The 23,692-nt window shown below is 36.1% G+C and overlaps 1 protein-coding gene across 7 annotated transcripts in view; it reads right to left on the minus strand.

Annotated features, from left to right (window-relative positions):
* Positions 1 to 23,692, minus strand: part of LOC124360069 (dystrophin, isoforms A/C/F/G/H-like) — a 1,186,422-nt gene that overhangs the window by 101,459 nt on the left and 1,061,271 nt on the right. The window lies entirely within an intron of this gene.

Here is a 23,692-nt window from a genome sequence, read left to right on the forward strand (position 1 = left end):
GTCGCTGAGTGCATATTTATGCGGCGTGTGAATCGCCCACTCCGCTAGCTGGAACATACGAGCGGCATAAGGCTCCCTCCATCTCTTGATTGCGCCGCGGCCGCTCATTCCTACATTATTCAAAGACGGCGTGTTTACGGTCCTGAATAATTTAATATGTAAACAGTTTCTTCTTGTGCAACTTGCACCGCTTTCAAGAGCACTAAGAAATGCCTAAAACCAAAGAGGTAAAAAATGATCTCCCTATGAAATATTGAGAATAATAGATTACATTAAGATCAATCATATTCCAACTATAATTAATATCAAACAAATTTCAAAACGAATAAAAAAGTTCTTAATTTAATTTAATCCGCTTCTACTCAGGCTATCTATCCTTCCTGGAATATCCAAATCGTTTTTCTTCGTATAGTGCAATCTCAGGTTTAAAATATAAATTTAAATATGTTTAGCTATACAAATAAAATTAGCGTGTGTCATCCTTAAATTGAAATGTATTGAATGTTCAGAATAGACAAATACTCAAACAACAATTCTGCAAGCTATGTCACAGTTTTGTTATCATTTTAACAAAAAACTTTGAAATATGTATTTTTACAATAATTTATCCACGCGAAATATTCTGATAAGACTACAAATTGATTTTCTTAGCGGACAAAAATTGGCAAATGGTTAATTATTGTGAATTTAAGGTTTTCATATTTTTTATTGTGCTGATTAAACATTGTTAATGATAATGACAGTATAGCTTTTAACATTTATTGCTATTATTAATCACTAGAAATCTTTAGTTAAAATTGTTCCCACTAGAATTAAAACTACCAGAAAACCAGAATTCTTATAAATTTGTTTCTTATAAAACTTTTGTTTTTATATCACAGATTTAAAAAAAATTATCTTACCATCCCTATAAGAGGACTGAAGTGAAAAAGTTTGTGCGCAACTCATTTAGGTCATGAAGACATTTTTGCGATTTTTATTTGCTATTTCTCACATTACTGCAATAATATACAATTCCTGACCAAAAATGATAATAAAATATAATTTGAGCATACCATTATATTTTTAAATATAAATATAGAGTTAAATACGTGAATTGGTTTACACGAAACCTTAGCCTAGTACCTGTTCAAAATGGGAGAGCTCCTGAAGCAGCACATAGTTGAGGTACACATATCTGGCATCCTCGACAGAATGGGAGCGGGCCTGGAGGGCGTAGTAGGCGGGACCCCGACCTAGGCGACGCCCGGGCCAGGTCCGACCCCCCGGCCTCAGGGAGATGTTGGCGGCCGACCCGGGGACTTCGTCAAGAGCGGCTGCCGGGAGTCATCGGAGGTCAACTGGGTCGTCCGCGACCACGGAACTTCACCATCGAATATTTCACGACTTATTCAACAACGAGTCAGTTCTTCAGTCTTTAATCACGATACTTTCTATCTCACAATAGGCACTGTCTAGTCCTGGAGTACTATGGCACTGTTTAATTTTCACTCGCATCATTAGCCCTGAATTGTCAAATCATGAATTTTCAAAGACTCTTCATGGCACTTCTTATAAAGTTCTAATGAAACCTTTACACAATTCGATACTGTTTGCATTTCCCTTAAATATGATATTGATTTAGTATTTAAGGGGAGGTCGATTTCTTTAAAGCCTTAATCTGCTCGTCCTCATGGGCCACTGGCTTATGCAAAAATTCCATCAAACAGAATAAGGAGGAGAGTCAATACAGTGCAAGGTTGATGGTGCTAATAAAAAGAGCTACGGTCACAGACAGAATTTGAACCTGCGCTATCTCTAACTCAGATTCAACGCCTCTACAATACAAAGCACAGATTTTTGGAATTTGTTGAACAAAATACAGTATTCGACGCTGACAAATGTCATTATTTGTTGAATAAGATGAAATTTAAAAAATGGTCATACCAATTAGTCCATTGTTTATTGAAATTTAAATCTAGATAAATCCTATCACTGGTATTGTTGATCTAGTACCCTCTCCACCACAACTGCACGTCTGAATATGGCGATTCAGCAAGGAATCGTGCACCGCTATATTTACCCACGACTGCCCGCAGGGACACCATTAGAGGAGATGAGGTTTTGAGTCAGTTTTGGGGCAGTCGTGCGTGGAAGATTCGATAGGGCCTATCACCACAGGCTAGGTATCGGATAACAACCACCATACCACGGGCACGGGCCTTCTCCGTACATAGGTCTGACAGTGGAGTGCTTGGCAGCAAGGGCCGATATATTGAAAGGGCGAATCCCTTTCGGTGTCATGGCTGTGAGTCAGATCTTTGAGAAGATCGTACCAAACAGAATGAGGACAATAGTATAAGACATCCGAGTTTGAAAGTTTGCCACAAAATAACAAGCAGAGCTATAATAGCGAAAGTTATAGTAAACTAATTTATTTTATTTATTTAGAGAATTATTATAATGCGTAAAAGGGTATCGGTTTCAGCGCTTTTCAACCAAACTGCACCTTTGAACATTCAGAACTCGGAAACTTGTAGTCCGGTTAAACGTTATCTTGACCGCAGAAATAAACGCGCAAAATTTTAATGCAATTCCTGTCATTGTAGCTCTATTACGTAGTTTGTAGTTAACTTTTTAATTCGGGTATCTACACTTTTTCATCCGAGAAGAATTTGCATAATTGATTGGTACCTTTTTTTTTAACTAACCCTATTGTTGATGTGAACAAGTGGACGCGAAATAACTATATTTTATTGAATTGTTTCTTCATTATATTTCGTTTGTATATTTTGTAAAACATAAAAATACATTAAATGGTTTATTGATAAAAGCACGATACTTTTAGAGCATTTGTACGCGATGCTAATATACGCAAAACAGCCAAGGACGAATAGGCAGGCACGTGTGCCATAACTAATTCTCGTTTGGCAACGCAACACGAGAGGGCAACGAAGGAATGTGCGGTAACCGACTTGTTACAGCAAGTATGCCTTGTTGAAGTCTGTCAAACTTTCAGCTCAATCGGGTGAATCACGTCAAACTTTATAAGGAGACTATACCTCTTTTTTGTAGAATATCTTTTTTAATTATGTTATGGTGTTGTTAGTATGTACTTTGGAACAGAATGCTCGCTCGATAAAAGTTTTGAGGTTATGTCACTATACAAAAGACAATTTTATAATTCAAGGAAGCAAAAGATTTAACTTCAAGGATGGCGGCGCGGCTTAATTTGTTAAACAAAGTGAGCAACAACAATACACCTACTTCACAAAGTGGTTGTATTTTCACAAATCGTGTCGCGCCACTTTCGACACAATACAATTCCATTGAAACAGCTGTCACTGATGTATACCAGTCACGGTCCAGATAAGGCAGGGGCTGGCCTTCACGAAACCGCTACTCACGCTCCATACTCGGCTGACGCTTTTGTTATGTTTAATTGAGCCATGCGCCATCCGACTGGATTCGAATGTTGACCTTGGATTTGTTACAACTTATCTTCATCCGAATCCAGAGACTACGAGGAAACAGTCTGCTGGTCGATTCTATTCAGCACTGTGTGGTGTTATATATTTTTCTAAGACGTTTGGAAGGGAAGTAGTGAACAGAAAAATAAATAAAGTAATGTTATTGCATCTACCTGCCTAAGTTATACACTTCGATTCAAGCATGATTCCCACATTAAAAATAAACAGTTCTTTTGATATTTGGCTAATAAACTTTTCTGGTTCTCTATACTCAGTAACATCACATACTTATATGCCGCCGTGCCGCAAAGATGACTTACTAAGAATGTGATAAGATTATACTCCCATGTGACAGGAATATGTTTACATCCAAACATCCAACTTTACAGACTATCAGTCACTTAAAAAGTAATGACTTTTAACCCAAACGTACCTGGATACCGTATTGCATAAAGTATGTTTGATGAAAGACAAAAGTTCTTGATTCTCAGTCCAAAAAGAATAGTGGTTACTTTGCAACTAAATCCCTCTTAGGGAATTGCCTTTTTCTATTAACATGCCAACATTGCGGGTTAAAATCAAACTTTAAACTAATAATACATATTCAATTTGAAATTTCGAGATGGCAGCCTTATGTGATGTCTACTTTTCTTCCGACTGGGCCAGAAGTGATATTTTGAATAGATTTCGTAGTGGTGTTGGTAGGAGTGGGCTTTGAAGTTTACATGAAGCAGGGTTAGAATGAATAAGAGGACTGAATTTGGATCTATTAAGATAGAACCTATGTTGCCTAGTTTTTGTTTTATTTATTATGTTATTAGAATGTTTGGCTTACAAATGGGTAGTATCTTTTAATGTGACTTTAGATATTACCTGTAACTAAACGACCTTATCATCTAAAATACACGCAACTGAAAAATTAGTGTCTCCTTATTCAAAAGAACCTGCTCAACAATTCCAAAACTTAATACTGGAGCACATGTGTAATAAGAGTAAATGAAGAAACCGATAAGAGCAAACAGCATCGCGAAGACACTTGTGGGCGGAGGGGGAGGGGGGGAAGTTGGATCTCTCCGCTTGAGTCAGTTAATGAGTTCCCAACACAATTACACGGGGGACACGTTTTTGCCGGTTACCTCCGTAATTAGACAAGTAGCAGTCGCTGAGAGATTTAACCCGACCCCACTGGGTCACCCCTCCCCCCCCCGGGCGGGGGTGGAATTAGAAAAGGGGTGAATATGGTGTCATGACTTACTCTATAATTAAAATTATGTTATTCTTGCAAGAAAGGGCTGGAAAGATGTGTACAAAGACAGTGCTGGGGTTCCGGTAATGTCGGGAGCAAAAACTGAAAATATTAAACAAATTTGACTTCACGTACTTTCTAAAGTACTGTCACAAGAAGATTACTCATGTATCAGCGGTTATAACAACAATACGCTCAGAGTTCAAGAAAATAAATTATTGATATGAATCTTTTGTTTACGTTTGCAATTCAAACATCCTAAAAAAGAAATTTAATTTGTGTTTAGAAGTAACATTTAAGATAGTACACGTTGTACATACACATTTATTTGATAATATTGCCGCGATCATAAAGTCATGACTTGCAACATTTCAGTAGGCGTTACTTCAGTGTTGTGGTTTCTACACTGTTGTGGAGTAAATTAATATTATGCAAATGTAATGGATCCCAATGATAGATAGTGGAGATAATGTAAGGAGAAAACGTCATTCCTGGATTATCCCAGGGAGGGGGGAAGGTCCCCTCCGTGAACTTTCACGTTATCATCGTAAAATATTGTGTCTTTTTAGTACAGACCCAACGGTTGCTTTTTGGAGTCGCCTTTTGGGTTGGAAACGGTTCCCAAGCTCAATTTACTTGCGGTAAAATACCACCAGACACGATAATTTTGTAAGGGCCAGACATCGGCGCTGCGTGACAAAACTTTCGGTTTTAGCATATGTGCTTTAAGTTATAATGAATACGTCACTCGAGACTATTTCAATAAATGTTATCAAATCTGAGTATATTCCCTGTTTATTATTAAGGGACCGATAGGGAGTACTTAAGATCGTGTAGTGGTTCGCCTGTGCGATAGCTGACTCTTGATAGAAACATTCTAGAAACTGGAAACTCTGTATACACATTCCTCTAGGTCTAAAGAAGAACAATACTGAATGTGAAGGTCAAAAGGCCAATGGGCAGTCCGACCATCTGTCTATTTGTCCGTATGTACAATAGCTGACTCTTGATAGAAACATTCTAGAAAACTGGAAACTCGGTATATACACGTTCCTCTAGGTCTAAAGAAGAACAATACTGAATGTGAGGTCAAAAGGCCAATGGGCAGTCCGACCATCTGTCTATTTGTCCGTATGTGCAATAACTATTGATATAAATGTCCTGGTGATTGAACACTCGGTATATATAACTTCCTCATGGTCCAAAAACGAAAACCTATTTATTTTAAGATACAAAGGTAAAAGTGCAGTCTGTCCGTTTGTGCGTTAACTCTATCGTTACGCTCTATCAGATCCTTTGATGCTCTATAGTATCCGTTTATTCTTACGGTTTCTGGTATATAACTATCATTTAGTCATGATGTTCGTATTGCGATGTAACAATGCACATCGCTCTTTCTCTAGAGCGTTAATATTCTATGACTGATCGATGTCCTGGGGAGAGCCAAACATGAAAGCCACCATTTCCACAATCTCATTCACTTTATTACAGCATTATAATGGCAGACGATGTCTCTCCTTGGCCTGACTGAGGCGGAATGACCGGTATAACGTTCACACACGCACATGCACACACAGTATAGTGCAGTAATGGCCCAGTACGTCCTGCAGCCGGCACTCCCGGTTATTTATGTCTCGATCATTTAATTGCCGGACAAATCACAGCATTCTTGAGGTTCTTTCCTCTCTCTGCCGTGACCTACGTTTCTGCCACTGGAAGTTATTGCCTCTCCTGACATTAACTTTATTGGTCTTCCTTCAATGGTGGGCAGAAATATTGGGAGTTGTGGATGAAGACTTTCTTTTACGTTACAGAATGAAATTGACTTTTTTCGTGTTGACGACAGTCCAATGTTAAAATTTCTAAGGAAGTAATACAATAGTAGACACACTATACTTGAATTCTCGGATATGAACTAGCAACTGATTCCTAACCAACCGGGGTTTTCCTGATGCAATGAAATTCTTCAAATAACGTCATGCATACTGGATATCGATTCTTCATTACTTTAAAAATCAAATACCCAAATAATTAAATTTTATGTTTTTGATGCCTTTCGCCTTCACTTTTAAGGAAAGCATTAACAGACCCACATAACCGAAACAAAGTTTGCATGTAACGTCATTTCTACTTAGGAAATGTCGTTCTTGAATATAGACAACCCCCTCTACGAAGTTTGGCTGAGCCTTTAAGTAGCCTAACTATTCGCAGGATATTTGGAGAACGATTTCATCTGTACAGTCTGGAGGCTGTAAAAATGTATTTCCTTTCTGATCGTATGTCTATCTTTAGGAAATTTCGAGAATGAAATGAGCTACAGACTTGAAATTTGTCATACAACCTCGCCGTAGCCAGTTACGTAACACTTGATATCAACATACAATCCAAAACATCCACAGGTGTAAATAAGATCCCGGAGGGCGAATCGTGTATAACATGGAGTCTTTCAAATTCAATTATTAGAACTGTCAACAAATTGGACTAACTACTCTGACAAATCTTGTGCAAGTCTTTTGATAGGAAATGCTAAAATGTGTAACTTTTATTAAACAAGTACGATTCTAAAATAGGCATCAAATTTAAAGTAATATTTACATATGTTTTCTCTACTGTTAGTAGTAGCTGCAAAGATTTTATTTGTGTTAACTGGAACACGTAGTTAAAATGAGCTTCGGGGGCAAAACTGATGAGATGAGTTCATTTGGTCCATTGTTAAACTTGTCGCTCTTATCATCACGTGTTTAAAGCTTTACCCAATATCATTTTAGCTCGGTAGTATACTTTTTTAACCCATAGGCGGTTTAGAGTGATTATTCGATTCTACAACACAACAAGAATGAACAACGTGTACTTATTATCGCAGGTTGAGAAAGACATCCCACAAAAAAACTTATTTTAATAGTTATCACTACTTCATGATGAAAGGTAATAATAAGGTAATAAATTCGTTCAGTCCTGAAAAAGGCACCACCAACATCAACAGGAGTTTTCTTTAGGCAAGTTGTTATTTATGTAAAAGCAATAGAAATAATATCTTTTTAATTTTCAAACATAATTTCATTCTGGCCACAACCATTGATACCTTTTCAACAGGAAAAATAAATTTATTTTATTCTTCGACGGAGTAGTGGTAGTATGCATTTCAAGAAAAACTTTATCTTATCAAGTATAATGAATAATGTTGAATACAAGGATATAAGTTTTACATTGTGCACATGAAAGATAACTGGAGAAAGGGTGTTTTTATTTGAAAAAATAATTTCAAAAATAAGTTTATTAAAATACGTTTTTTTTCAAATTACATTTCTTTAAAAATTAATATAATTTTCTTAAAGTTATAAACCATTAAAACTTCATGTACCTATATACTTTAAAAATTAACATTTTTATCTTTATCAGTTTTTATTTGGGCCTGGTTTCGACATTCCTACTTTAAATTCATTTAGTCTTCCAACCAAAAACCTATAGATTCATCGTAATAATTACGAGATCGTCAAACAAACTGTTTAAACTATCGTGTATTCCACTCAGTTGAACATATATTTATCACTTTTAATAATTAAGAAAAATACGTAAGCTACACGGAGATAAGTAGTTTATCCAGATCTTGGACACACTTAAGTATATATATATATATATATATATATATATATATATATATATATATATATATATATATATAAAACTATAATCAAATTCTAGCAACTAGAATGGTGCGGATCGGTGGACAGATTGATAAACAGATAACAAACAATGCGGGTAGGTCAAGCAGAGCCTCTTTGAGTGCTTGTGCGGGTCCTTTGTCAAGGAGGGAGGTAGTGATATTCTCCCTGTAGTAGTTACTTGACCCTTTTGGCACAGAGAGAATTGACGAGGGATTGGATCTGCCCAATAATGGTTGCAATAGCGCGTTAGACACGCTGTAACACAAGTTTAAGTTTTCAAATCTAATTAAACCCCCAAAGTGGTACAATAAAACCGTTTAAGATAAATTTCCTGGTCACTGGAAAAAGAGAAGAATATTTTGTTTATCATTTCACTGTTGAAGATAATACGTGTTCATGTGTTTTTTTTTCAGTACGCGTATGAAAGATCATTTAATGGATTGAATTTTTTTATTTATGATAAATATTAACACAGTTAGGGGAAATTTTCACTAACAAACGTGATATTTTTCAAATTCTATTAAAACAACGTAGTATCTCTAAATCATAAAATGTGCCTCTCCCTGATGCTTTAACTGGTTAAATAAACAGTTAACTTTATTATATTCATCCTACTTTAAAAGGTTTGTCTAAATTTTCCTGTATCCAGGAATGTTTCTCAAAGGACTCTGACTTTAAAGTAACAATATAATCCTAACCAAAAACCGAGTGCTTCACCTTAATTAAAGTTATCAAAATGTTAAATAATTAAAAACTCAAATTCCTTAGATGGTCTGGAGAGGTGAACAAATCTGTAACAGGCAACTACGGTGAATCACCAAGAGCAAGGATATTAATTGGTAAATTATTGCCAATTGAATAATTTTTAAACATTTTTTCAAACATTCCGAAGTTACTTCACGCTTTGTTCAACATTATTCGTAATACAGCTTCTATCACAGCCCTTCCGCTCAAGTATACTATACAATATATACCCTGTCCACGAAAGTATGAGCTGAGAAGTGCCTTGCCCGTGCCGAGTGTCTTATAAATTATCTCAAGTTTATGAGGCAGTAAAGAACATCACCGCGAGATTATGGCGCGAACCTCCACATCGCGTTGCTACATCTCAGATGTAAAGGCGGAGATTTTAATGTTGCTCCAAACAAGAACAGCCTGTTCTCCAAACACACCGAATGCTTTAAAACTGTTCACCTTTATCGTCCGACACGTTATTAAAGGAGACGTACACTGATTTGGCCCATTCGTGCGTGTCAAATCTGATAGGTGCTATCACTACTGGTCACTCAGACAGGATCGTCTAACAACCGGTTACTCTGGCCACGGTCTTCAGCCGTAGTTCGGCAAGGATTACGTGTCCAAAGTGAAGGAGGCGTAAAATTGCTCAAGCCATCCTCATAAAATTGTCATTCAGTATGACGTATCTCTTACTATTATTATTACTTAGAGGATCCAAACTGAAAGATCAAAATTCTTCTTGTTTATCCGAAAAAATCTGGAAAAATGTGGCTCCACCTTTACAGATGTTTCCATCCTCAGAAGGTTTCAGATGTTGCAATTCTGGACTATTCTTGGAGATTTCAATATTTATTAACAACTTGACAAGTCTTAATTAAAATCCTATCATTGACAGTCTGTCCATGCGATAACCCTTGACAGAAAAGTCCTGGAGACTTGAAACTTGAGCCGAGGAATAATAGATTCCTCTTGAGCAGAGGAAGATCATTATTGCTTTACAATTTAAAAATTAAATGTTAAAAATAGAACTCTAGAGAGTAAAAATGGTGGAAACAAGAATAAAGCAAACCATATAAACAAATTGCCATTTTCATAAAATTTTCCTTTAGTATGCAGCCTCTTTTTTTAGTATTATTACTTACATGATACAACTGAAAGAAATTCCATTCGGTAATTCGAGAGTATCTGGTAGTAAATGTGGTTACACATTTTGCCACTTCAGAAGATTTCAGATGAAGCCATTCTGGTATATTCTTGTAGGTTTCATTATTCATTAAAGACCCGAGAAGTCCTTCTTAAAATCCTGTCGTTGACAGTTTGTTCGTGCGATAACCTTTGACAGAAAAGTCCTGAAGATTTGCAACTTGGTATTAGGTTCCTGTTGGGCCAAGGAAAATCTTTATTGCCTTGCAATTTAAAAATTAAATGTTCAAAACAAAACTCTAATATTTTTACTCTAGTGCGTGGGTAAACATGATGGCAACAACAAAATAGCAAACCATATAAACAAATTTGCAAACAAACTAATCATACCGTGAAAGTTAATCATTCAACATCAAATTCCCGTTGGCGTTACCAACACATATGATGAAATAGCTTTGTTGGATTGATGGTTTCATACAAAGAAGGTCAGCTGTTTTGTTCTTCCGTGGTTACAGTCAGTTTTGGAAAATGACGATCGTGAACTAAATTATAATGGCACATGAATGAAACGATCAGAAAGCGTACTGGTGAGTGAAACTTACAAAAAGAGCGGATTTGTGCTGAAGTAAACGCTGACGAGAAAATAGTTAGAGAAATGCAAATTAATGAAGGGACAGACCAGGGTTGCTGACTCCGCAAGTAACGTGCAAGGGTTAGGAGGGAATGTGCGGTGGCATACTTGTCCGGACTTGCTGGTCTCAGCTCGGGTTCAGGTATGCCTTGTCACGTCTGGACAAACTTGTCAAATTTCTGAGCCATTGACAAGAATCCACCTTTGCAGCTGAGACTCTTTAAAGAGTTACATTAGCATCAGACAATTTCTCTATGAATAAATCATAAAATACATTAAAAGCCTAGGACTCAATGAGGTTATATTTTGTGAATGATCAGATTTTCATACATTAACCATGCAAAGTAGTTACACACCACGTGTCGCGTAAAAGGCTTAACTGAGGTTTCGTGTCTATAATTAATTTAATTAGGTTACATGCTTTAATTTTCCAGACCCTCGAGTAAATAGGCTTCGCTAATGTATAGGCATAATAAATTGTTTAACAAACACAGAACATAAGGAACAGATTATATAGAGACGAAAAAACTAAAGTGGCAGTTCGTTCGTTATCTTAGAACTATACTAACTGATACAATTGGTGATTTCAATTAGAGCTAATTGGTTAAACGGATTTCCATGAATTTTTGAACATTTTTAAAACATAATTTTTGTGAAATGTAAAACGTATCTGTGTGCTTCTCTTAACTGAAATATCAAAACAAACGCTTTCAATGATTACAATACGCGTAAGTTAATGGATAACAGTGACCATTTCATTACTTAGAAACATAACATACTTAGCTAGAAGTTAACAAAATACTAAGAAAACGGGTAATAGGCTTCGTTAATGCTTAGACATAATAGTTTTTCTATTGTATACAGGACATACAGAACGAAAAATACAAGCGAAAAATTGAGCTAATTGGTTAAACCGATTTCCATGAATTTTTAAACGTAATGTTTTGTGAAATGTAAAACAATATCTGTATGCTTCTCTTAACAGAAATGTTGAAACAACAAGTTTCAATGATAGCAATACGTTAATAGATACGTTAACAGTGAGCATTTCATTACTTTGAAACATACGGTACTTAGCTAGAACTCAGAAAACGTTTACTGGAAGGCACGATTCACAACACAGTTATCGGCAAACGGAACAGATGTCGGCTAATGTTGTTCCATCTCTGAAATAAAATTTCATTAACTTCCTAAGTGGCAACCCCTACTGACCACTATCACCGGGTTGATGGTGAACCGAGGGTGGAGGGGGGGAGAAGGGTGACCCTGGACCAATAAGCCACCGTGTGTGCGATATTAGCACTTATCTTTGCTGTAACGCCCCACTTCCGGTATTAGAATGGCCTATGGACACTTCCGGCGTTGCGCCAAACCGTCAAACACCCGTATTTCCATCCCGAGAGCCGTCTTGCCATCGCTTTATTTCTCGCAATATTCCAACAACGAAAGTAATCAAGTCATTCTTCCCGCAGGAGCACGAGATTCGGTTCGAGATTTCCCGAGGCTTACTTTGGCTAAATATTGGTGTTCTACACATCTCGTGAATACAAAACTTTCGGCCTATGACGTTTTTTGGAATTAAGTTATATTTTAAATTTAATATAGAACAATTTTACGTTCTAAAAATGAATATTCACAACCCATATATAAAAATACGAGCATTAAAATCCATAATACAATCTTTATTAAACATGAACACTTGGTTCTATACTGTACGGTGGTTAATGCCTTGTGCATATTTCGTGAAAAGATCCAGTTTTCTATTTATAAATGGACGTCGTTGTTGGAACTGATTAATTCCTATACTTGTAGAATTAATTACTGAAAAAGTTCACTTTTATTACTAAAAAAAGAAACGTTGAGTTTCGTTAAATTTCATATTAACAACTAATGTACTTGTAGCAAAAATAAAAGTACGTTTATTATTGACGTAAACTTTTTTGTACAATAAACCAAGAAGTATTTTAAATATCGAATAGTGCAGCAAAGAGATTTTGTTAGTCTGTATGAACATTTTTTCGTGACATTTTAGAATAAACAAAAACTGATACAGTGTAAAAGTAACTTTATCACATGTGTTACTATATCAGTAACTCAGTTTGGTTTACAAAATGTTGTTTATCCTGTGATTTCCTTGCTGCCATCATGCCTACAAATAATGCTAATGTAAAACTGTTACAATGTTATTTTTACCTTCAATTTTACCCTTTTGCACAAAACCAGTATACAGATTTTTTGGACCAAAAAGAACCTATATTATGTTTCAGCTACCTAGGACCTTTCTACCAGGAGCACATAAACGGACAGACAGACGTACATGTGACACAATAATTCATTAAGACCTATTCGGCCCTTAATATATGGTAATGCATATTTCATAGGGGATACGACAATAATTGTGTTCAATATGTAAAAAATTATAAAGATAATTTCTTATTCAAAATCGAGGAAAGACACTGTTAATTAATACATTCCGTAACAAAATTACCTATATGTGATCAAGTGTTGGGTGGAAGGAGATATTTGCAGATTAACAGGATAATAAGACAAGTAGTTCCCGAGGAAATTACGGGGTGAGGTGGTGGAATCAGGTGACGTGTCAACACTATGTGACAGGCAATTTACTCTGAACGGGAATATATTAGGTGTTAAATGAAAGCAAATCGAGGTACACTCAATAACACTAAATGGATTTCGAAGAACGTATTATACTTTATTAATATTTTGCTTATTACTTCAAGTAACAGCAAACATAAGCTAGTGAAACTTTATGTTAACTTCATATCAAACGTTAAGATATGACTGAACGCTTTAAGGTTTAAGTAGGTGGAATCCGTTTTAGGTTGGAATATATTTTTACTTTTAAAGATAAAATTAGCTATAGGCATTTAAGGTATCATTTTTGAAGACAGTAAAATGTCACAAGACATTTATTTCCCACCAGGAGTGACCGGAGTTTGAACCATAATTTTGGGACACATTACAATCAGACCCAAAGACAAACTGGTGAACGTAAGGATGTATGTGTGTTTTCATTTCTCTTTCACTATCATATGCAATTAAAATTATAAATTTCTTAATCATAAACATTATAAAAAATATGTTAATTCCTAGAGCGATAAGTACCGTACATCATGTATACATTTCAAATTGTCATCAGCCGTTTTTATTTGGACCTGATCACAAAAATGCTATAATTTCCTACTATAAATATCTTTAAACCTTTTTGGAGTGGTAAAATTATTCAAATTTAGCTGTATGCAGGGAAGTTAACTTAAAGAGATATGATTATTTAAACGTAAAAAAATGTTTTCTCAACAGCACAAAAAAACTGCATTACCATAACCTATACGAGTCAGAGTGTACGAAATATACTCAGTTATTGTAAATCGACATTAGTTCATGACAGTTTCAAACAGGGAAACTAATTTTAGCCATGGTCAAGCATTACCAAAATTGTTGACATTACCTTGCCTCTACGTCTTGGAAACGTGTCTTTTTTTCAAATCCAAATGCGAACACACAAGAGGTAGTGATTTACACTCTTATGCAACTAGAGGCAGGGATGACTACCGAACTGGAAGACACAGGACGGTAGCTCACGAGCGTTTGCCTTCTCAGGCAGGAGTTCGAATTGTCAACAACTTGCCGAACTCGATTAAATGTGTCCCCATGCTGAAGGCATTCAAAGCTCGTCTAAAAACAACATTGATTACACATGCGTTCTATAGTATAGACGAGTTTATGGCACACAATTGGGAGACCTCTCAATTGGCTGACTGACCGGAGAAGTGGTGGATCAATTCGAATGAGTAGGAGAGAGTGAACGCAAAAATTGTATGTATGGAAGGGACTTCGATGGTAGAACGAATGGAAAATTTAGCTTGATATACTTGACGATTGCTATAACATTGTTTTTATGTTATATGCAATAAATAATTTATTATTATTATTACCTTTCGAATACACAATGAACAAAAGTTAAAAATCTTAAAGGTGTTTAAATATATTGTTAGTAATTGAAGTTAATACGGCGGATACACTTAAATTATTAGATTGAGTTAAGTGAAATTCGGATGTAAAGCATTAGTAAATGAATAATCGCTGGTTAAAATAAAAACAATGGAATGGAGGCGATTTACGGGAACAAAGTGCGCTAAAAAAAGAGTTATGTTGCATAAAATATTTTAATATTTTCTAAAAATCCTTTATTTTTAAGTTTTCCCACATACAAAAATCTTGTAAAACAGGGCAATTAAAAACTATATAACAATTTTGAAAATAATCAAGTCTCTATCGTACAATTTAAAATGTAAGCAAAGCAAAACGTGTCCCACAAATGATGATCAAGCCTATAGGAAAGTTAACAATATGCCTAATGAGCGAACTGACTCTGCCACCGTAGCACATGTCGAAACAATTACACTTTTGTTCGTCCTGTAATTCGTAATTCATCAAAACATCAACTGATGACTGAGCGAAAATTTAGCTTTTCTCTGCTAAATAATCAATACAATAAAAACATTTTGTACGTTAAAATATATATTTGTAAAAAATTTCAATTAATCTGTTTGTCTAAAGTTCGCGAGTTTAACATTTAAGAAATCTCTATTCATGACGATTCGGTTCCAATTTCGCAATTAAAGAAATCGAAAGCTAGGTTTCTGGATCGCTCTCCCTTCAAATGAACTTCTATTCAGTCTCAAAAACCACGCCATACCTCATTAAAGGTGTATACAATACTGTATACTAACATAGAATAACGTATTAATTTAGACGTTCCTTACGATTGCTCGTACAATACCTCTAAATATACCTAAGTACAGACTAGTAAGAATGAACCCAAACAATGTCAATGCACGGAATCAAGAACACTTCATAAAACACGTCGCATGCACCAGTGTAGGCGATAGACTGCCTAGTATATGATTGGATTTTTATGTACAGCTTACACAGTAGTCACCTCATACTCTGGCCAATTCATGGTCACAAAGCTTAGTCTTCAATTTTTGTGTGTATGTTCAACCTTGTCTTACGATTGTTTGGAACCTGAAGAAGAATATAATTTTTTACATTCGAAACGTTCTACTTTTATAATCTCGTATAACGATGTTAAATGTCCGGCGTTCTATTATCTCATTCAAATTAGCTTTCATTAATGACAAACTTCAAACAAGAAAGGCATAGTTTTAAACGAAACATAATTCCAAGATCTAGATAGAAGGTAGGAGACCGAGTTCCACAGAATCTGGAGCTCCCCTGAGACCGACTGATCAGACGGGCCGAGACAGTCACGTGACAGGAGACACCACGAGAGACTGGCCCGATTTATAACCCTCCGATAATTGCTGCTGAGCCACTTAACATAACTTACGGCGGGATCACTCACAGCAGCAGAACGCCGGCAGCAGCAGCAGCAGCTACCTGCTTCACCGGCTGAGTGATTTATAGTCTGGCTGTATTCAGCAGTATTGCCGCGGGCGTTATCATCGTTAGGCGTATTAAGGTTTATGGACCTTCCTGCTCCATCGTAAGGTCTCTGTGGGTTAATGGAGGGCATTATACTTGTATAAGCACATGCGCCCAATAAGAACTGGAATCGGTGAGAAGCATTTATCAATAAACCATATGGTTCGGCGGTTCAAAGTATTGATAACGAATTATAAATATTATAGCACTGTCACATTACAGAGCCTTGAAATTTAACTCATTATATAGATACTTATATAATAAAAATATAATTAAATTTCAAATACTGAACTCCTACTTGAGAGAATTTTTAACTCGCCCAAGATTACAAATTGAGATTGCAATATGACGTTTAGTAAAACTAAAACACAAAAAAAAACGAAAATAAATATGTATCAACAACGTTTGTTGATCCATGAGGAATCTTAGTTTATATAGGTATCACTGTTGAACGACTACCATACTTATAACTGCTTGATGTATTAATGTATGCATGTAATGTATAAATGTATAAGATCATAAAATGTTTTAAATGATGTAGTAATCAGACATTCTTAATTTGTGTTTAGTGTTGGAAAGACTGCTCATGCATGTTTTTATAGATCAGGACTGATGCATACTTGAGCCTTTTAATGGCCTTGAGTCTGTTTAATTTAGCTAGATAAAAAAAATTATAAACAATAATTTAAAATCCGCATAAAAGAGAAGAAAATTTAGAAAATGTTTTAGATCAACAGGAGTTATTATTTTACGATAGTAAAACTTATAGAAAACGTTCACCGAAAGTATTAATTTCTTAAGGGGTCCATTTTCAAATAATATTTGCAGCAATCAAAATATCAAAGAAAATAATACAAGAAAAAAAGTATAAACAAGAATAGGCCCAATGACGGCACCTGCGTTATTAATAAGCATATTTTAAGTTCAGTAAACCGATACAGTGACGTATCACAATACCTGACAGAAGTCTTACCAGCCAATTATTCTGTGTTTCTTTGTCGTTTCCATTAAACCTAACATTGGTAGGTGACAAAAAACATGTTTATCTTTAATTTTGAATTTTTTATTCCAAAATAAAAAGAGTTCTTCCTGGGACTAAGTACCAACTTTCAAGTCTCTAGGACCTTTCTATGACGTAGTTATTGCACGGACAGACGGACAAACAACACTATTCTCAGAAGGACATGTCTGATCCTTAGAAAGGAAATGATTTTGATGACTTTGTCCTTCATTATTTTATATTTCAACCTAGAACATTTGCGCAAGTAGCGTACAACCAATGATGACTGTAGCGAAAAGTAAAGGAACAGCGCGGTTTAAGAGGCTGGATTGATAAGCTGATAACGGACAATGAAGGAGAATTGCGTGGAGAGGTCCAGTGCGGGTCCATTGTCTGGAGGAAGAAAGGTAAGTTGTTATTACAATGTACGGCACTGTCAGTAGCAGTGATAATAGTCGTCATCAAATTACTTCGTAATGAGAAATCATTACAATTACCTCAAACAATTTACCATTATATTTAATTTAACGAGAAATTACAACCAACATGAATTCTTCTACGAGATAGGAAACTTTTTTAATTCTTTATTTTCCTTTCGTACTCAAATTATACTTAGTGTGCGTTGGAATGAGGAAGACGCTGATTGGAGAAAGCAAAGTGGCGTGCCATGAAATGTGAGATGTTGATGATGAAGCGAGCTCAAAGGTCAAACCAACCAAATACCACGGCTAGTTACCGTAATGGGTTACACTGTACGAACCATGCGCGGAACATGATGGCACAAGCGAGCCTAACACTTTGTAAATCCTTGAAGTGTTGAATAACCTGACTGCCTCAGCAGCTTCGCTGTTCACCCCCTCCCCCCACCTATCTTAGCCCACAATACAAGTGACTATATACTGTTCGATATATCGCCCCGCACATGAATGTATGAGCGCGGTGCGGCGCGCGGTGCCGAGGATCTTATAAATTACCTCAAGTTTATGACGCTGTAAATAGCGTCACGGCGAGATTATGGAGCGATCCTGCACATCGCGTCCTGGAACACCTCCTGATAAACACGCACCAATATTTAATAACTCTCACAAAGAGATTCTTTTCCTGGCAATAGCATCCCACAAACCTTTTTACTTTGAGGACGAACAATAGCAAAATGCGAAATTATAACATTTTTAAATACTGATATTATTCTAATAACGTAAGATATTACATGATGGGATCAAATGTTTGTCTGTACGTCCTTTATAGAATCGTGAACTATTTGACCGATCATTACGAAAATTTGTATTTATAAATATTTTTCCACGGGGTTTAGGCTATATGCTATCTCCATTGATGTAACTCGCCACCCAGCAGCGCTGCAAAATATGTTTTGAAAGTGCCTGCACGTTAAAACTGCAATTACAAGACAGTTACGTATATTAAATTGCCAAACACTATTTGAAGGCGCTAAGTTATGATGTATATTTGTCTTGAAATTAAATTTCTGGTTGAACTTAAAGCTTGAGAACTTAAAGACCACTTTATAATAAAGTAAAAAAGTGTGTACTGTGGGTATAAACTTACACTTTTGACAGATTTTCTTGTTTGTGGCAACAAGGCAAACTCTATATCGACATTGTAAATATAATTCACTTGAACCAAAGTGCTCAAACACGTGCAAATCTTACGAAAAGCGTGCGAACCCGTGAGAAACAGCTAGTTAAATATACTACTTTATACTACTTTTAAGCTTGTAGAATGTATGTACGACAAACACTCTGCGAAACTTATATTCCGACAAATAAAGAAATGCTACCTCTTTCTAAACATTCATTTTTAGACTTTCTCAGTATAAGTCATAATCACCTTTCAAGAACGCAATTATAAGTGTTTTTAGGGAATTTTGGAATAGTACTTAAAGAACTATACTTACAAAATTATAGGATTCAAATGCACGACAGACTCAAAGTATGGGTTACCATAAACGTTTGGAGATGTATGAAACACAAGTTTTTATGTCAGTTTATAATTTTTTACGATATATATTTTGGTAACGTCTGGTTTTCAGCACTTTATAAGAACCAAAATAACATAGAAAACTAATGTATAAATTACATATTATTGGATCGTAGCAGATCCCTAAAGTTAAACATAATCTATTTTACTTTTAAGGTTACAGAATTATGTACGATAAACTTTCTTTAGTCATGAAAATATAAAATTTTAACCAGTTTTAAAGCGATTTCTATAAAAATTATGACAGACTGTGTATACGACTTTAGAGCATTTGCTTTACCCAACGCTGTCTAATACTACCCCCATTTTCTATTTTTTATGTTATTTGTTTCTATGTTTTTAATTTAATTTCGTAAAATATAAAAATAGAAAAGTCAACGAAAAATCTCATACAATCTTAGCTAAAGGTTACAAAAAGTTGAATCGTTTGAGGCGAAGAGAGAGCACCCTAGTTGACTGCAAGATAAGTAATCGCTTTGTGAAACTTTAATTTTGAAAAAGACTATGTCAGTACTGCTACTTTCAGATCCTAAATCTATGACCCTTTTTTTGGAGTAGGGAAGGGGTCACTGACTTCATGTTGAGTGAAGTGTTACCAAGCCGAGTGAGTAAGTGGTTGAGTTTAGACCCCCCTCCCCACCTCTCCGCCAACAGCTAACCTCTAACAGGTCTGTTAATAATAATAGCCCAACCAACCCCCACCCCTTCCCTAGCACTCAACTGCCCTCTAGAGACTCACCATTAAACTTTCACACATATTAGTAAATATGCACGCCCGCCTCGCCCTGCCCATGTTTACCTGAACAGTTGGGTACGCGGTACTTGCAGGCTGAACGCGATCGTTTAATTACCAATAACGAACTACCAACTTCACTTTACAACAATATTCTTCGATTACAGAGGTCTAAAATAGTAACTTGGTGTTACTTATGTAAAAAAATGTCAATTAAAAATAATTTAGTCTTCGGTTCTAAAACCTCGTTTGACTGAATTATATACCACTTGAGGATCATAAATATTAAACGTATTAATTTACTAAAACTAAATAAATATGAAAGAGAAGCTAAACTGACAAAAGTTTGAAATCTGAATTCGACGTAGCTTTCAGCGGAATTAAAAATACTTAATCTCTTAACAGGACAAAGCGATGTTTGACTTTTAATCACCGTCCGTTATTGTTCAAGAAACCCCCATTTCTTTCCGTGCCAACCAGATTAATTGTCATTATATTCTCAAATTAATAAAATCTTATAAGGTCACGAATCTTTAACAAATATTTTGCTAATACTTATGTGCACAGTTATTACACAATATTGATTACACGTTAAAATCTAAATTTAAGATTTGGTATCGTGAAGTGAAAGAATATAAATATGATGTACGTGATTGATCACGCCTTAGGTTCCAGATTTGAAGAGTACAACTAAAAATTTTTATGTGAACGTAGATTTTCGCTCCAAGTTACGGTAATCTCAGTGTACCGTCTAAAATCACAGACTGACACACTGACAGGCTGTCACAGACTTGACTCCTGGAATCTGGAGTCATGTTCGACTGAAGACTGAAAAAAGTCGGTTCAAAATGAACTCATTATATCGTTTCGACATCAGAGACACATAGGTAACAAAACATAATGTAATCTGGGTGAAGAGATATTCTCATCGTCACATCAGGTGCACAAATTGAGTGCACTACAATGGTTTAGACACGGTGGAGCAACCGAGTTTTCTACACATGACCATCATGACTCCAATTTCCAGAAATCAAGTAAAGTAATGTCTCATTTTACCAGGCTAAGTTAAGCGAAGTCTTAACCTGAAGACCAACGGCTTAAAGGACTTCCGAACCACCACCAACGGCCGGGCAGACGGGCTGCTTGCAAGGACAGGATGGCTCAGCGGTCACCCATCCAAGCAACAGCCACGCTCGACGTTTGCTTGATTCGGTTATCTCGCGATAACCGCTGTACCCACTACACTGCGCCGTTGGGAATAATGCAAGTTGCAAGTCTGTTACAGAGTCAGATTTAAGTCGTCGCATTAAAAGTAGCTTAACTCTATCTTCAAATTAAGTCAACCTTTCACACAGTAGCTACTTCTTTTTTTTTAAATTCTACTTGACAAATAAGAATGTTCCTTGTGGTACTCCGAGACACGAAAATATTTGAATAATTAGCACAGAATCATGCTACTCAAATCATTCGAGGTTGTGGCAGAACGGAAGTCTCAGACCAGCTCAGGGAAGAGTGATTGATCACTAGGTAGCGCTAGTTTGTTAGTCCAGCACGTCATGCAGATCAGCAGAAAAGAAGGTAGCACGGCGGCCTGTTTGGCGTAGTCCGATACGCTGCGGCTTACTGTCTGTCGTCGGAAGATTGATCGAGAATTTTAGGATTACCAGCATTTCCAACAAGAATGGGTTTTGTGCGTCATAATATGGTTTAAAACTACATAATTACATTTTAGTGGAATATTTATCTGAGAAAATACGTATTTTCACTGATGATAAAATATTTGTAAATAATTAATGTACGTAATTTACCTACATAAATCTGAAACATCTATTCAAAACTTCTGGAGGCCAACGAATCCCTGTTAATCCAAGAATCAAGAACCAATTCGCACTGTATAAATACACAATCTAGGGTTCCTTGAAATCGATAGAAACATTTCCACTAGGAAATTAATTGATTATCAGCACCACTATTTTGGTGGAGGTCGAAATAGGAATAAACCAAAAGGGTTAAAAATTCGAATTGATGACGACAAAAGAGAATATATCTAGATCTATCTTAAATAGTCTAGGACCTGAGCAGTCTTATTTCATAGCATAAGCAAGCAAGCATACGACCTGGCGTTTTTGAGATCTGTAAAGAAATTACCCCTAACCAAGAAATCGATCGTTGTCCGCGGTACAGTTAGAAATGGGAGGTATCGGCGAACAAACAACTGGGGGAGGGGGGGATTGGGGTTTGAAACAACTTTTTTCGTAGATCATATTTTTCTTAGCTTGACACACGTAAAACAAACATTCCACCGTGTAAGTAAATAAATACTATATCAGAATCAGACAACTGTACTGTACATATCCTTAAAGTGCCGACTGTATATAGTTGTCCGAAGATGGTATAACTATTATTTATGTGTTTGATAGTCGGTTAATTATATCAAGTTGGGGAAAAAATAACACGAAAAAATTCTCGTTTCATATTTTTAACGCTTTCAATATCTGCGGTTGAAGATGATTTCTTTGCTACAGAAATGCATCTATCGATTTCAAGACTTACTATTTTGTGTGCTTATATAATTCAAATCTTAGATTATAGTTATTTAACAACATCGCAAACAATAAACAATACAGTTTCATAACATATGGAACTGAAAGGTTTTATATTTACACGCTAACGAGTGATTTAAATCTTCAATGGCAAAACACTAAGTACCTCTGCTCAGGATTATATTAAAAATATTGTTCAAGAGGATGATTATTAAAACAGTTGAATGACGTCAACAATTATAACGTCAGGTGTTCCAGGACTGAGGGCTCAATGACTGAAGGGCACTCGACTTGCCCTCCAATCACAAACCCTACCGACAGCAGCTGCTTCACAGCGCCTTCGTTATGTCCCAGATAATCAGGCGATCATGTACAGCTCGCGCCCTTTCAATGTCAAACGGTCAATGGATTTTTCGCCGGCCGTTGGTGAATATTCGGTGGCTGTGGTGGCGCGTAATTAACATTGCGGTTACAACTACGCCCCGATGAGGCCAAACAGTAATTTATTACGCTGGTAACATTCACGCGTAGTTTCCATACATCACCGGCGGTGTTTGCTAGCGGAGGCACGTAAAACAAACTGCAATTACTGTTTTTAGAGAGTAGGCGGGAGTAGATGAGAGGATGGAGCTCCGGCTTGACAAGCAAAGGAACTGGAGATGGCCTTCGGAGATTTTGATCATTAATTAACTAAGATACTATTTATTCACCACTAATAGTGGTGAAGTCTAAAGCATTCGTATAGACATACAGCCCCCCACACCCGAGAAACAAACAATACGAAATTCTTTGTTTATTATTAATTTGCTATTGATAATGGGTGAATTGAAAGGATCGTAGGATTTCGGACATTGCCATCGTTAAACGTTACAGTAATAGAACACTACGTTTCAAGGATTGGTATCTATTTTCCTCTTCAAGCGTCACAAAACTAACATAGTGGCAAGCAAGCACAAATGTATTAGTTTTAATGAACTTGTAAAAGTCTGAAACAATTGTTTGTTTGAGTTGTGTTTTTGACGATGGAAGGATTGTGAAGGAAATAGAATTTACAGGTTTTCTGATTATTGTATCACT

This window comes from Homalodisca vitripennis, chromosome 4 (genome assembly GCF_021130785.1).
Source record: "Homalodisca vitripennis isolate AUS2020 chromosome 4, UT_GWSS_2.1, whole genome shotgun sequence".
Taxonomy (NCBI): Eukaryota; Metazoa; Arthropoda; class Insecta; order Hemiptera; family Cicadellidae; genus Homalodisca; species Homalodisca vitripennis.